Source organism: Entelurus aequoreus, linkage group LG08 (genome assembly GCF_033978785.1).
Source record: "Entelurus aequoreus isolate RoL-2023_Sb linkage group LG08, RoL_Eaeq_v1.1, whole genome shotgun sequence".
Lineage (NCBI taxonomy): Eukaryota > Metazoa > Chordata > Actinopteri > Syngnathiformes > Syngnathidae > Entelurus > Entelurus aequoreus.
In genome coordinates, this window is record NC_084738.1 from 28,249,654 (window position 1) to 28,256,913 (window position 7,260).

The 7,260-nt window shown below is 36.5% G+C and overlaps 1 protein-coding gene across 1 annotated transcript in view; it reads right to left on the minus strand.

Annotated features, from left to right (window-relative positions):
• The window catches only part of chadlb (chondroadherin-like b), a 26,795-nt gene extending 20,176 nt beyond the window's left edge, over positions 1-6,619 (minus strand). Inside the window, exon 1 of the mRNA XM_062056172.1 lies at positions 6,472-6,619. The gene's annotated coding sequence lies outside the window, so the exon portion shown is untranslated. The remainder of the gene's footprint in view (positions 1-6,471) is intronic.
• Positions 6,620-7,260: the final 641 nt, after the last annotated feature.

A 7,260-nucleotide genomic window follows, 5' to 3' on the forward strand; every position in this document is an offset into this window, starting at 1 on the left:
TCATAGTAATTATGATGCATTATTATGATTCTTATTATCCACAGATAATAATCCTACATGAATTACCTAATCTCTACTTTACACTCGTCAGTAACGGAAAACTTTCTAATCATATTTAAGTGAACAATGACAGGTTATATGATTATTTACATTCATAATATGGTCACTTTATATTTAATTTGTTGGCAATTTTTCCATCCATCCAACTTTGTCCCTCTCAGGGTCGCTGGGGGGCTGGAGCCTGACCCAGCTGGGAGGGCGGGGCACACCATGGACAAGAACAAAAAATATATTTTATTTTTTTTAACACAAAACCAAATTATTTAGGGCTTTTTGCCTAGATGGCTGGTTAGCGCCTTGCATGGCAGCTCCCGCCATCAGTGTGTGAATGTGTGTGTGAATGGGTGAATGTGGAAATACTGTCAAAGCGCTTTGAGTACCTTGAAGGTAGAAAAGCGCTATAAAAGTATAACCCATATAACCCATAGATATGTTCTAGATCCCATCTTTAAAGGTTAAATTAGATTTTTCAAGAAGCTGTTTTCAACCAAAACAATGCAATAATTAGTATTTTAGTGCATGTAAACACACCAAAAGTGTGTATGGGGCCAGCAAATTTGGCTTTAGGGTGGGATTAGGCTGGCCTTTAGGAGTCTTGTGTAAGGGGGCCCAGAATTTGGTGCTACGCCACTGCCGATACAAATGCCGCTTTTGATAAGATACTTTACCCACATTGTCCCTACATATGGAGGCAGACCTATACAACCTGGTTACCATCGCCAGAACATCCCTCTGCTCCTCAAGAGGTTGGGTTGAATGCAGAGACAAACTTGACTGTACATTGTACATGTGATAAATAGTTTGTCTTGTAAAATTAGATCAAGGGGACATGTGATAGCCCTTGGTGGACATTAGTTTAAAAATTGTTTACTGTATTTTACTTTTAAATGACAACAAACCTCACCCTCATTCTGCTAGTATCGGCGATGCTGTATGAAATAAAATAATAATAATGTACAGCATTTATCTTGGAGACTGTCAAACACACCATCAGCAGCATTTTCATATTTTCATGAATAAATGTCCACCGTTTGGATATTATTCTAATATTCTTGGCTGGCGTTACACTCATTCTGCTTAGGTATGGCACATACGCTCCAACTGATTCACCGAGTACACGCTCAGTCATGTTTTTGATGATTTCTCATTTGGCCCGCAAGACGGCACGAGTTCAAGAAACAATTTGACCGGGAGCAGTGTATGCATATTATCTATAAATATCCAGTGGTGTGATTATTGCTATTTTGTTGTCACCTGGTGGCCAACAAAAGTAACTCTGCTATTAATTGTACTTACATGTAAGCAAAGTACAGCAATTACTTATATGACCCATTCCAAACAACTTTCACTAGTCACGGTGAAAAAATAAATAAAAGCATACAATACAAAAATTCAACAAGCATGGTCACACCATCAGCAGCCTTTTCATATTTTCATGAATAAATGTCCGCCGTTTGGATATTATTCTAATATTCTTGGCTGGCGTTACACTCATTCTGCTTAGGTATGGCGCATACGCTCCAATTGATTCACCGAGTACACACTCAGTCATGTTTTTAATGATTTCTCATTCGGCCCGGGAGACGCATGAGTTCAATAAACAATTTGACCGGGAGCAGTGTATGCATATTATTTATAAATATCCAGTGGTGTGATTATTGCTATTTTGTTGTCACCTGGTGGCCAACAAAAGTAACTCTGCTAATAATTGTACTTACATGTAAGCAAAGTACAGCAATTACTTATATGACCCATTCCAAACAACCTGCCCTAGTCACGATGCAAAAACAATAAAATCATACAGTGCGAAAATTCAACAAACATGGTCACACATAACACAACCTGCCCAATGAACTTTGTGGATATTATAAAAAACGTCCAATCAACATAAACAAAATCTAAATGACACGCATTTAAATCCTTTACAAGGGATGATGGGGAAACATGCACAACACTTTCTCCACACTTTTCAATGTTTGGCACAGTTTAGCTGCTTGATATTTCTGATTAATTAAAAAACTTAAGGAGGTTGTCACGGAAATAAACAAGGTAGGAGTTGAACTTTCACACACGCTTAATAACCAATTATATTAATTATTAATTGTATATCCATTTTATTTTTATAATAATATCTACTCATACATATACTTACTTAGCATGCAGTCCGTTTTCGGCACTTGGACACATTTTTTGAGCCCAATGCGGCCCCCCCAATCAAAACGTTTGGACAGCTTTAATTCAATGAATATCATCGACTGCTTATTCTCAGCACTGTCCTTCACACTCACTTTATTGCTTCCCATAGTTGGAAAAACAAAGTTATGTCGATATCTATCCATAAGCTAATGCTAGCGAGTAAGACTTACGGGGTTCACTGTGACATTTGCTATGCCAACTAATGGCTGGGATGCTTTTAACTCAAATGTTTGCTTGCAACTTAAGGCATGACAATTAACCTAGAGACAAGCTCTTATCTCAAAACACTCTTAAGTGGAGGCACCACTGTAGAGTATAATCACCTCATGATATTAAACAAGTGCCCCCTCATTTGATTATTATTGTTGTTTGCCAAGCAGATATTTAGGTTCAGCTATTGTAGAATTTATTTTAAAAAGGGTTAAAATGACCCCAAAAATATAATAATAAATAATATAATAAACAGTATTCAGTTAGGAAGAACTGCAACTGCATGCAGTAAAAATGTTTCTGTTAAAAGTGAAATATTTCCAGGCTTTCGCGGGCCACATAAAATGAAGTGGCCTCCGGGCCTTAAGTTTGACCTGTGATACAATATAGAGATTGAACAATGTTGGTCCCAGCATTGATTTCTGTGGTACGCCACCAGATATAATTGAGGCTGCAGACGTGTGTTGGCCTAGCGTCGCACATTGCCTCCTATTAGTTAAGAAGCTTTGTACCCAGCTCCAGACCAGCTGCAGGTTGGATTGGTGCCATCTTGGCAGGATGGACCTGCACTAGTGTTCACTGGAATGCTTTAAAACCACATTCCCATGTGGGATCAACCGCCTTCATCCACCAGAGTGGACATGGAAAGCTCCCCATTATTATTGCTACAGGCTTAAAAGCTCCGTACACTTACCAGCCACAATATTAACGCACGATCACATGAGCTGTGTCGCACATCTTGACTTTACAGTGAAATCCCGTTATTTAGGGCAAAGAAACTACAGACGGAGGAATTTAGAGTTAATGCGCATCCCCCCTGAGCTTAGAGCAGACCGCAAAGGAGCACGCAGCCTCGCCTGTCGTGCACAAAGACGCCCACTGTCTCTCCCACTGTGCAGACGGTGTAGTGCTAAGATGTTCCACTGAAGGTGTGTTTGAGGAGGGGCTGGGGGGTTCGGTGTAAAACCCAATCAGATTTACCCTGCAGGAGTAATCCTCAATATTTTGTAAAAAGTCTAACAACTTTCAAAAGTTAATAAATAAAAAAGTATCAAGTATTAGTATCAATCTGCAAAACTTTTTTTGTAGATTGTATTTTTAAGAATATGCCACAGGCCTTTAAAAAAATTAGCTGCGTGCCACAAATTTAGATGTGTGGATCGATACTAAAATATCGATACAGCCGATACCAAATCTTCATTCTCGATTCTCAAATGAAAATATCGATACTTTATTTATTTTAGATAATGTATATTATTAACATATGAACACAGTGTAAATTAACTAAATTATTGAGATCTAATCTAAATAAAAAAATATTGGTGGGAAAAGAATATATATTATATAGTGTATGACACTATACACCAGGGGTCCCTTTGGGTTAAAAAAATTTTGTATATATATATATGTCACGTTATCGTTGGGAAAATGCATTTTTAGACAATATGATTTGCCTGAGCGGCTAGGAGACACCGAGAGTAACAAGCGGTAGAAAATGGATTAGAAGGCAAGGCAAGGCAAGGCAAGGCAAGGCAAGGCAAGGCAAGGCAAGGCAAGGCAACTTTATTTGTATAGCGCTTTTCATACACAAGGCAGACTCAAAGTGCTTCACAGACAACAAAGTGAAATGAAAGAAAATAGAAGCAAAATTAAAATGCAGACAATAAAAATAAAAACAGTGCAGACGTTAAAAGTTAAAAGATTAAAAGATTTAGCTGAAAGCTAAGGTGAACATAAAAGTCTTCAGTCTAGTTTTAAAAGTAGTGAGAGTTGGGGAGAGTCTGACATATTCAGGAAGTTTATTCCAGCTATTTGTTGCATAGTGACTGAATGATGCTCTCCCTTGATTTGAGTTTACTCTTGGAACCGCTAACAGATTGGTCTCAGAAGATCTTAGTGATCTAGAGGGCTTATATAGTGGGAGCATATCAGTGATATACTTGGGCCCTAGACCATGTAGTGATTTATATGTGAGCAGGAGGATTTTGAAATCAATTCTCTGATGTACAGGGAGCCAATGTAAGGATTTAAGAATTGGTGTAATGTGCTCACATTTTTTGGTCTTTGTTAGAACTCTAGCAGCAGCGTTCTGAACAAGCTGTAGCTGCCTGACAGTTTTTTTGGGAAGACCTGCAAGGAGACCATTACAATAGTCTAGCCTACTGGTAATAAAGGCATGTACAAGTTTTTCAAAGTCTTGAGCTGACATGAGCCCTCTAAGTCTTTTTACATTTTTGAGGTGATAGTAGGCCGATTTTGTTACTGATTTGATGTGACTGTAGAAAGGACATATTTTAAAAAATTAAAATAAAAAATTAAAATCTTTTTTTTTTTTTCAACCTGGTACTTCCTGCGGGCCGGATTTTGGACGCTGGCGGGCCGGACCCGGGGACCACTGCTATACATTAATCTCACATAGACAAAAAGGTCAAGTTTCCTAAATAATTCATAATCTAGGTGTCACTAAACTATACGTAGCAATTGCAATAAAACAGCCATTGCAAACTATTTTAAAAAAACACTGGCAATTAAAACGAGTCATTCGGTATTCTAAAACAGCATTTATGCTTTAATCCAGGGGTGTCCAAACTTTTTCGACTGAGAGCCGCACACAGAAAAATTAAAGCATGCGGGGGCCATTTTGATATTTTTAATTTTCAAACCATAATTTGTTATGGATTTTGTTTGTTTTTTACCTTTAGGGCTCCCGGGGACCATAAAGGGTCTACGTCATTAAAATGTTAAAAACAAGTCAAATTATTATTTTTTTATTTATATAACGCTTACAGTAAATTTGTACAGTATATCAACTTCAGGTTGATATAAAGTTTAAAAAAACAAAAAGGTTTTATGCCTTTTCTGTCAAAGACAACTTAGTTTTTTATAATAAAACTGAAATATGCAGTATTTCCCCTACTGCCCAAAACATTCACAAAGCAATGTTTGATGTGAAGTAATTAGAGCCTTAAAAATATCAATAATGCAGGACACCATTGATTTTAATTCATAATTATTTTTGAGTAATCACAGTGAAAAGATAAATAAAATCCCATTAAATATATTTGGGATCCAAAAGGTGCCCCACTCAGAAAGTGATACATTTTTATTAGTTTTTTGTTTACTTTCAACACTTAAGTTACGAGCTCAACTTCAGATATATCTGTCGATTTTACGTTTGAACTATTATTGTTTGTTTTATGCTCTTTTGTCAAATAAAATGTTGATGTTTTTGTATGGCAACCACACAATATATGCAATATTTCCCACATAAAACATTTTAAAGTGAAATATTTGAAATAATTGGAGCCTTGAATAGGTCAATAATTCATTATAACATTGATTTTTTTTTTTTTTTTGAGCAATGGCAAAAAAAGAAAAAAGAAAGATAGACAGAAGAAAAAAAAGCCTGCATGGTAGCTTTGTGTCAACATTGCAACTTTTTTTAGTTAGATTTCACCTCATTCCACTTTTTTAAATGTTTTTTTAATTTTTGCAATAGCATTTCCAGAATGTGTGGCGGGCCGGTAAACAATTAGCTGCGGGCTGCAAATGGCCCCCGGGCGGCACTTTGGACACCCCCGCTTTAATCGAAGGCTATTTGGAGGCACTATAAGATAACACAGTCAGTGTAGAATTACGCCATCATTTGTCTCGCCCTGGGATTTTATATTGTTTAAAGAATGATTTCAACATTTGAAATACACTGCATTTAAAATTTTACCAGACACATTGAGTATATTTGCACGAAGCATCTATATCGCCAATACGAGCCTGAATTTTACTCGTATCGGAGGGGACATAAAATCAGTGGTATCACACATCACTACTTTTGGACGCCCACGGTTTAAAAAGTTAAACATTTTGTTTTTGCTGTCAAAAATCGTGGATTACTGCATAATTTGATTAATGCCTGAATCGTCCCAAATTCAAAGAATTCTATGTGACTCGCATTACCTTTGATGTCGTGAGAACCGTACGGTTAAAAAGTGTTGAGAGTGGACTCACCTTGGTTCTATGCTTGCTTCTGTGAGTTATGGAGGCAGACTCTTCCCCCCTGACTGTCCCCCATCCAAAACAAACTGCCTTTATCCCTCACTATTATGAAACGCCCCCTCCTACACAGTCGGTTGAGTTCCAAACCGTGTACTTCCACGCATAGCATGTTCCATATTTGGAAATGAAAAACGCTTAAAATGTACCGTCAATACCCGGATGTCGCACACGTGCCTATAATTCCCCCCCAAAAACAAACACCATACATAAACACCGTATCTTTCAAAACGGCGAAAATATGATCATAATTTTTTTTTTCTGAATGTGGTCATAAAAAATACAGTTAGTATTTGCCAGACTATTAAAAAAAATAGACAAAACTGTATATATATTATACCAATATATTATTTGGTGTAAAAATGGTTATAAAACGTTTTCAAAACAGGTTACAAGCTCCTCCTGGCTGCGAGTAAGCACGGAGAGGCCTAAAAACATATTTTTGAAAACAATTTTTAAATAATTTAGATTTTTTTTTATTTTTAAATACTGGTTCAAATTACACACCCATTTGTAAAAAGATTTTTTTTTTTTTAATCAGTTCTTCAAATTTATAAATAAATAAGAATTGTCATTTCAAGTTTTGTCAGCATCACTACTGTAATTTGACAAAAATGTACAACAGATAACACTGGAAAGAGAATGGAAAAAAAAGAAAGTCCCATACTAAACTTTACTTTTTAAATTTGTCTTGATTGAAACTTTTCAGAATGTGGGAAGGTTTTCTTCATCATTGCTAGTTAT